Source organism: Hibiscus syriacus, unplaced genomic scaffold, assembly GCF_006381635.1.
Source record: "Hibiscus syriacus cultivar Baekdansim isolate YM2019G1 unplaced genomic scaffold, ASM638163v2 tig00110963_pilon, whole genome shotgun sequence".
Lineage (NCBI taxonomy): Eukaryota > Viridiplantae > Streptophyta > Magnoliopsida > Malvales > Malvaceae > Hibiscus > Hibiscus syriacus.
Genome location: NW_024062936.1, coordinates 694273 through 703076, shown reverse-complemented (window position 1 = coordinate 703076; position 8804 = coordinate 694273). Strand labels below are relative to the sequence as shown.

Here is an 8804-nt window from a genome sequence, read left to right as displayed (position 1 = left end):
GTTGCGATTTACGGATTATCGTTGCGATTTACAGATTCTCGTTGCGATTTACGGATTATCGTTGCGATTTACGGATACGCGTTGCGATATACGGATACGCATTGCGATTTACGGATACGCGTTGCGATATACGGATACACGTTGCGATTTATGTGTTCGCGTTGCGATTTTCATATTCGCGTTGCGATTTTGGAAAATCGCAATGCGAATTTGTACTATCGCATTGCGATTTTCAAGAATCGCGTTGCGATTTTGGAAACTGATTTGCGATTCTGGGGATCGCGTTGCGATTTTTATTTCGCGTTGCGATTTTGTTGGTCATTTTGGCAAATCCAAAAAAAGTTGGTTAAAATCGTATATTATAACTTTTTTTTGGTCACTGAGGTGATTTTCTCTTATTTAAATAAAGCTACTTCTCATTACAGATTAGACTTCATATCTAGAGAACTGTATCCTTCAGCTCTTCCAAAGAAGTGAAGAAATACCATGAATTTTAAAGCCACAAGGGATTTCTTCACACATGATTCTTTGTTAGTCAAATATCTGCATGGAGCAGTTTAAAATTCAGCAGATATTATGATATATATATATATATAGGAACTGAAAGGGTAAAAATGTAAATAATATGGCATGTTAAACTCCAACCCAGAAAACTAGCAATGTCCTATGTCAATGACTGGAAAAGTATTTGAATAATTTCTGTTTTATGTTTTAGCTTTAGTTAAAGAACTGAATCTTTTTATTTTCTACATTTTCTTAGATAAGATAACAAAAATGAGAATGGATCTTCTTTCTTTTAACAATTAGGGGTTATGCATTAAAATAGGGGGAAAAACTTTTTTCCTAGAAATCCCTCGACCTTCCATCACAGTCACAGGTATAAACAAATAAAGAAAAAAACATATATTTATTTCATATCAAAATTGAGAACTCATTTTAGCATAGATCTGAATTATCTCTTACTTGATCAGTATCGGGTAGGAATCTCTCTAAGTTCCCGTTTAATGCATAAGTATTCACCTAGTAAAGCCATCACTGCAACTCCAGTACCATTCACAACCCACTAGGTAACAGAGGAAGGCCAACCTCCATATATAAGGCATATGAAAAGATGGATAATATAGAGGGTTTCTGAAAAATCTAAGCACTTCTTTGCCCTTTCAATCAAATAAATCATGTACCCAGCTCTGCATAGATCCAAATGAAACAAAAACACAAGTTAAAATGAGCTAATTTTAGAAAATAACTAGATTATTTGTACAATATACTTCCAAGTTTTAATGGAGGCAATATCATCATATAAGTAATATTTAACTCTGGCCAATTAATTCATAACTAAATGACTTGGGCAAAAATAACAGATTCAATGACTTGGGCAGGGAGGTTAATTACTTTCAAGCTTAACTACAATATCCTAAAAAATAGTTTGACTCGATCAACTTTGCATTTCAGCTTCGAAAAGCATGTGCAGAGATCTCTAAATCCTAGTTTTCAGTATCATAAATAGTCATAAAAAAACTAATGACAGACCATTATTCAACATCGCAAGTGTGCAATATAATATGTATGTATCCCCTAGACCAGCCTATGTGTCACGACTAAGTCTAACGAATTACATCAAAACTTTTCAAAAACATTCTCAAGCCCTTTTAAACCCAAGTAATACAAAACATAATAATAAAAAATATTTCAATAAGTTAAAATCCGAGTGATGGTAATATAAAGCATCATGCCCACGTGCGAAATACCAAATAACTAGTATCGTAGAAATTCATATAACAGTGTAAAACATAACATATCATATAATAAGTATAACAAAATATAAACACGTCACCCATAATAAGATAATCTGGAAGATAGAAATATTACAACAAAAAGTATGGTACGGAATGTGTATATCCTCCAAGTGCCAGCTCTGGGATGCATATTCCAAAGTATCTGAAAGGGGAAACTTTTGGGGTTGTGAGCTAGGGAGTTTAGTGTGTTACAGTAAGTGCAAAGTCAAAATATACGAATAAGTTTCAAAATCAGTTCTTTAGACACCCATTTTTGTCCGGCTTCTCATTTCCTTATTAATTTATTATTATTATTATTATAAATAAAATATACTAATATATAATATTTTTATATTTTACAGGTCCAGTATAAAAGCCCAAATTACAAATCCCAAGCCCATTACAAATAGCCCAAACAAATGACCAAATACCACAACCCACTATAATGGATTACAACAGCCCACCCGGTTTCAGCCCGATCGAAGCCCAATTTCAAGGCCCAAATAGTTGACCCATAACCCAATTAGGGTTTTATCTCAAGCTATGTGCTGCAGCCCCCTCATCCACTCGATCTGGACTCATCCAACGGTCCAGATCAATGATATTTAGGGTTTTTAAAACCCCAACCCAAAAGAAAAGCCAGCAACTGCCATCAAGGGATCTAGATCGTATGATCTCGAGCGTGTGATGCACGCGCCGGCTTTTGACTTCCCTCACCACGTGAGTCATCGAAAATGAATCCCGAAGCCGCCGTTATCATCAGGCTTGCCAAACAATGACACTCATACTCTTTTTTCTCGGTAATACAAGAACAAATCAAGTCTTCATCAAGCCATCACATGCAAGATAAAAAGGAAAAAGAGAAAGAACAAAAAGGAACGAGTTTTCAAAAATAGAGAAAAAAAGAAAGATTTCGAACGAAAAACAGAGAGATCGAATACAAGAAAAAATAGAAGAGAGGACAAAAATATATTTACCTTAGTTCGTAGCATGCTGGAATCCCAAAAGGTCGTCAGTTTTCAAAGTGTTCAAAACGTAAAACCTAGATCTAGGTTTCTAGGGTCGGTTTTAGGCTAGAAGGTGCTAAGAATCGGGTGGAGGAAGATAAGAGGGGTATTCTGGGGCTTTTCTGCTTTATTCGGCCACCGCAAGTGGTCGTGACCGCCGCCGTGAGCCACCGTGAGTGTCACCAGTGATAGGCGGCTCCCTCTCTCCCGATGAGGGAAGTTGAGAGAGTTTGGGGAACTCTCTCTCTCCCTTTTATGAAGCAAGGAGGCAAATGAGGGTGATAACCCTTTTTGGCTTAAGTGGGAGCCATATATACCTTCCCTGAAACGACATCTTTTATGGAAGGATTAGAGGGCATTTTTTAGCGCGTGGGATATTTGCACTTTGGGCACTCCATCTTTTGTATTGATTTATTTTAGCCATTAATTGAAATCTACTGATATTTTACTTTCGGCATTTAGTTTCATACGTTTATATTTAAGCCACTGATCCCATATGTTATATTTTTTTGTTAATGTTCGAATCTGGCCATGATATTTGAGAATCTTATCTTTTTAGTCATTATTTAGTATGAATGTTTTAGGTATAATTATCATTTACTCTTTCATGTTTCTGGTTTAATTTATTTTAGTCCTTAACATTATTTATGGGTTATTTTCATTTTTGGTACCTATATTTGTTTAAAATGTCCATTGGGGCTCTGGTTTGTTCATAATTGTTGTTAGGTTCTTCAAGTTTCTGTTAGTGTCATTTTGGTCCCTTAAATTATCGAATGTACTTATTTTTGTTTGTATTTTGATATGTAACGTTTTCTTGTTTGTATTCTAGTCCTTTATGTGTATATATTTTGCATATTATGTATTTATATGTATTGTATTAAATAAATATTATTAGCCCTATTTGTTGTAGATATTGTATTCTATACATTTCAAATAGCATTTGTTTCTATTGTATTTCTTTATCTATTAATATTACTTGGATATTTTCAAGAACATTATTTGTAGAATGGGCGTTGAAAGCACTGCTTGGTTGAAGTAGTGCGATCAGATACAACATTCGAACGAAATATGAACTTCAAATAAATCGGATTTATTTTTATAAAAATAATAATCAATTCGTTTTTTTACTCAAATAATGCAATACATGTTTCTATAAATAACAATTTATTTTATTTTATGCAAATGTCTATGTTCAATCTATATTCAATTTGTGTTTTTTTAATCAAGAAGAGAATATTCTTTTAGGCAAGAAATAAGAAGAGATAGCTTTCCGTCGGAGGATGAGCGAATCTCGATATTTCTTTTCGAATTAAAGGATTTTCCCTAATAAATAATTCGAAGCGAATTAATTCAACTTTAATAAATGGATCATATTATAACTTTATATTCGATCTATACTTTCCAACATTTAAGATGATATGTAAGTGATTAAGTACCAATTTTGGGCGTTGTGGGGGTGCTAATCTTTCTCCACACGTAATCGACTCCCAGACCCATTAAATCGGATTTTTGGTAAACGCAGACCAATTTTTGTCTTTAAAACAATTTTTCCTTAAAATTGTTTTAAAAGACATTTTTAGGTATTTGACCTACCTAGCTCAAAGGTCGATGACGACTCCCATTCAATTTAATTCAAAATCTCAAATTTTCAAATAAAAGTCATAATTATTTTTTTAAACTTAATTTTTTTTTCAAAAAAATGGTTATGACAAGTTCAGAAGTATGAAAGTGACAATAGAGTTTTTAGAAAAATAATTTAATTACCCTCCAACTGTACACCATATGCAATTCCTCATAATTGCATCCATAAGGACTTACCCTAGGCCCATTGTAGCTAGGAGCCAACCTAAGGAACACATTGGGTCCATAAGGACTTACCCTAGCCGAAGCGTAGGAGCCACCTGAAGGGAGTGCTAACAGGTCCTAAGGATTTACCCAATGCACAAAACAAAAGAATTACCCTAAGCGAGTGCCTTATGGTCCATAAGGTCTTACCACTAGGCCCATTAGGCCTAAGAGCCCACGCAAGGTCCTGATCGAGGTTAAACCAGTAGAACTCCATATCACATCCCAATACCCTAGTAAAACAGTTTCAGACAATTCCAGTAAAATCAGTATATAATAAATCAGACATAATTATTCTCAGTAAATGTTAGAAACCAGAGAACACATATCATTCAAACAGATGAAAACAATAAAACATAATTCAGTAATACAGATTGAGAGAAGCTGGGATAAGCTGATGAGCGATCGGGAGTCTCGAGTACCTTTAATTATTAATAAAATAAATCAGTCCTTGTCCTTCAATTAATTACACTTAAATAAAATAATTGAATACATATGCATGTTCGAGATTCAATGCTCGATTTGAGGGTTTTCAGGTTAGAATTTGGCAATACGAACTTTGGATTTGGATTCAGGACGTCGAAAAGCATAAAATATGACCTTTTGAATTGGTCAAAGTCAACGGTGCGTCAAAGTCAATGGTCTGCGTCAAAATCAACGGTCCAAAAAAAGTCAACAGTTCAGACCGGTTCAAGTTGACTCAATGACTCGGTTTCTAGAAGGTTTAGGTTCGACCAAGCAGCCCAACGCGCAGGGGCGGCGCGTGGCTACGCGTACCATGGCCAAATGAAGCAGAGACGACGGCCGATTACTCCCCAAGCCTTCAATCAGCATTTCAACGCAGATACAAGCCAAAATTAACTAATTAAACGAAAAAATAATTGGAAAAGATGATTGAAGCTCAACCACGAAAACGATGGGGATGGGGATGGAGATGTCATCAAACTTCGTAATCGGCGCGAAAACAAGAAAAGGCTCACTGCGACTGCTGGTTTAGTCAACACATTCGAAGGTCGATTAACGGAGAACGGCAACGAATCTCGACACGATGTTAGAGGGGTTTTGGTTGCGAGTAGACGACGAGAACTGTAGGAGTGGAAGTGTCGAACACGGACGATGGGAGGCAACGAAAATAGGAATGGCAACGGGGCGGGTTCAGAGGGTTTTGCTCCCCCCGTCCCCGTCCTTGAAATAAATCCTGATCCCCGTCCCTGCCCCGATCCCCGTCGGGTTTTTATCGGGACGCCCCGTCGGGGATTTTTGTTACCCGAACCCGACCCGAAATGTTATACCTGAACCCGAACCCGACTCGATCCCGAGAAAAACCATATTTTTCATTAAAAAATAGAAAAATAAAAAATATTATATATAATTAATATAAAAATTATAAATAATTATATATAATTAATATAAAAAATATTATATATATAATTAATATAAAAAATAAAAAATATTATATATATATATATATATATAATCGGGGTGGGGCAGGGATATCTTGCCCTAAACCCGAACCTGAAAAAATCCTCAAATTTTACCCCAATACCCGACTCAACCCGATATTATTCAAACCCGACCCGACCCGAACTTGATCGGGTTCGGGTCATTCTGCCATCCCTAGGCGAAAATCGTCAGTGAACGACGTCGGGGAAGGTTTGATAATTTTAGGGATTTGAAATTTAGGGCTCAGGTTGGATCTAATTTAGGAAAAAAAATTAGAGATGATTTGAAACTAAAATTTTGAAATAAAAAAATTGAATAGTACCTTAGCTATTTAGTCTAGGCATGGTAGCACGTGGCGATTTTCCCAAAAATCACATTTTCAAACTTTATTTCCCTGTCAGACACCTTTTCATTTTTATTTCTCAATCTAACACACTTTACAGGAAGGCGCGACCCATGCACCGCGCCTTACGTTACTGCGACGCCACGTGGGGTAAGGCGCGACCCATGCACCGTGCCTTGTGAAACGTGTAAAAAAATTGGGTGTTGGTTTTGTAAATATTTTTAACATTGTGTCTAATATGTAATTAATTTATATTAAGGTGATATTTGTGTAAAAACATCAACTTTGTTTATTTATTTTTTTGTGTGTGAACAAAAAACTTTCTACATTAAAATCTTTAAATATTCTTTTGCAAAGTATTTTATAACTCGATAAATTTTGATTTTTACATGAAATTACACAATACGTATAATCTAGTATAGGAAAACTTTGAGGGTAAATATTTTAAAATATGATTAATTTTATAACTAGTATTTCTTTTACAAAATGATGATGATGACAATAAATATTTTATAATTTTAAAAAAAAAAATCATATATTTTTGAAAAATTTATTGACTTTTAAAATTAATTGTTTAAAAATAGAAAAAAAATATTAAAATAAATTTTTAATTACAATTGAGGGATCAAATTAATTATAATTCATTAATTATTATTTTTAACAACAGTTAATAATGTTTATTTATTTTTAATAAAATTATTTTGATTTTTGCATGAAATTACACAATACGTAGAATCTAGTATAGGAAAACTTTGAAGGTAAGTATTTTAAAATATGAATAATTTTATAAAAGTTTTATAACCAGTATTTCTTTTACAAAATGATGATGATGATGATGATAAATATTTTATAATTTAAAAATTATAAATTTTATATATTTTTGAAAAATTTATTGACTTTTAAAATTAATTGTTTAAAAATATAAAAAAATATTAAAATAAACTTTAATTATAATTGAGGGATCAAAAGAATTATTATTATTAATTATTATTTTTAACAACAGTTAATAATGTTTATTCATTTTTAATAAAATTATTTAAAAATTTTCATGAAATTACACAATACATATAATCTATTATAGGAAAACTTTGAGGGTAAGTATTTTAAAATATGAATAATTTTATAAAAGTTTTATAACCAGTATTTCTTTTACAAAATGATGATGATGATGATGATAAATATTTTATAATTTAAAAATTTATAAATTTCATATTTTTTTGAAAAGTTTATTGACTTTTAAAATTAATTGTTTAAAAATATAAAAAAATATTAAAATAAACTTTTAATTACAATTGAGGGATCAAATGAATTATTATTAATTAATTATTATTTTTTAACAATAGTTAATAATGTTTATTCATTTTTAATAAAATTAAAATTTAATATTTATTTTATATTTTTTAAAATTAATATTAGAAAAATGGTCCCTCAATAAAGAGGTGATATTTTTTAGCTTCACATTCTTTTTTTATTAAATTTTATTCACTTTTAATTCTTTTTTTATTTTATTTTTATTGATTTTTAAAAAAATGAATAATAATTCATTTGATCTTTCAATTGTAATTAAAAGTTTATTTTAATATTTTTATATTTTTAAACAATTAATTTTAAAAGTCAATAAACATTATTAAATGTTGTTAAAAATTAATATCACAAAAAAAATAAAGTTGACGTTTTTATACAAATATCATTGTAACATAAATTAATTACATATTATGTATCATTTAAAAAATATTTACAAAAATAACACCTGATTTTTTATACATTTCACATGGCGCGATGCTTGGACCGCGCCTTCTGTCACGTGGCGTAAGGCGCGGGCGCGCCTTCCTGAAAAAATTGTTAGATCAAAAAATAAAAATAATAAGATGTTTGACCGGAAAATAAAGTTTGAAAGGATGATTTTTGAGGAAAATCGACGTAGCAAACGACACTCTTCAAATATCATTAAATTCTTTTTTTTCTTTGCAGAGAGAGGAGGAGCAAATCTGAGGATGGGTCCCTGTACTCCAAAAAGTTTCGAAAACTACCCTAAATCTTCATATTCTTACAACCAGGTTCCCAAAATTAATTCAATAAATTAAATTAAAGACAAATAAATTAGGGGTGTTACAATGTAGATCAAAGCCAGTCCGGAAACCTATATCCATTAATAAATAAAAAATGGGGATTATTTAGTTTAATCAAAAGCAACTGTAGGTGTTATGAGGTACACAGCAAGAGTTAGGCCATAGTTGAACAAAATAAGAGTTAACTTCAATGCTACCATTCTTTTATGTCTACAATCATTCATATTCAAGCAAATCTAAGTAATTAGTATATCCAAAAAGCATCAGATAGAAACTAACCATTTCTTATATAAATGCATTCACAAGGTAGGCATATAATCAT

General features: G+C 31.9%; 1 long non-coding RNA gene across 1 annotated transcript; it reads right to left on the bottom strand.

Moving 5' to 3' along the window:
- Nucleotides 1–413: 413 nt before the first annotated feature.
- LOC120148575 lies at nt 414–1018 on the bottom strand. The gene is made up of 2 exons (XR_005518378.1): nt 964–1018; nt 414–543 (listed from the first exon to the last, which is right to left on the bottom strand). It is a non-coding gene; the product is annotated as an uncharacterized LOC120148575 (long non-coding RNA).
- Between the last annotated feature and the right edge of the window lie 7786 nt (nt 1019–8804).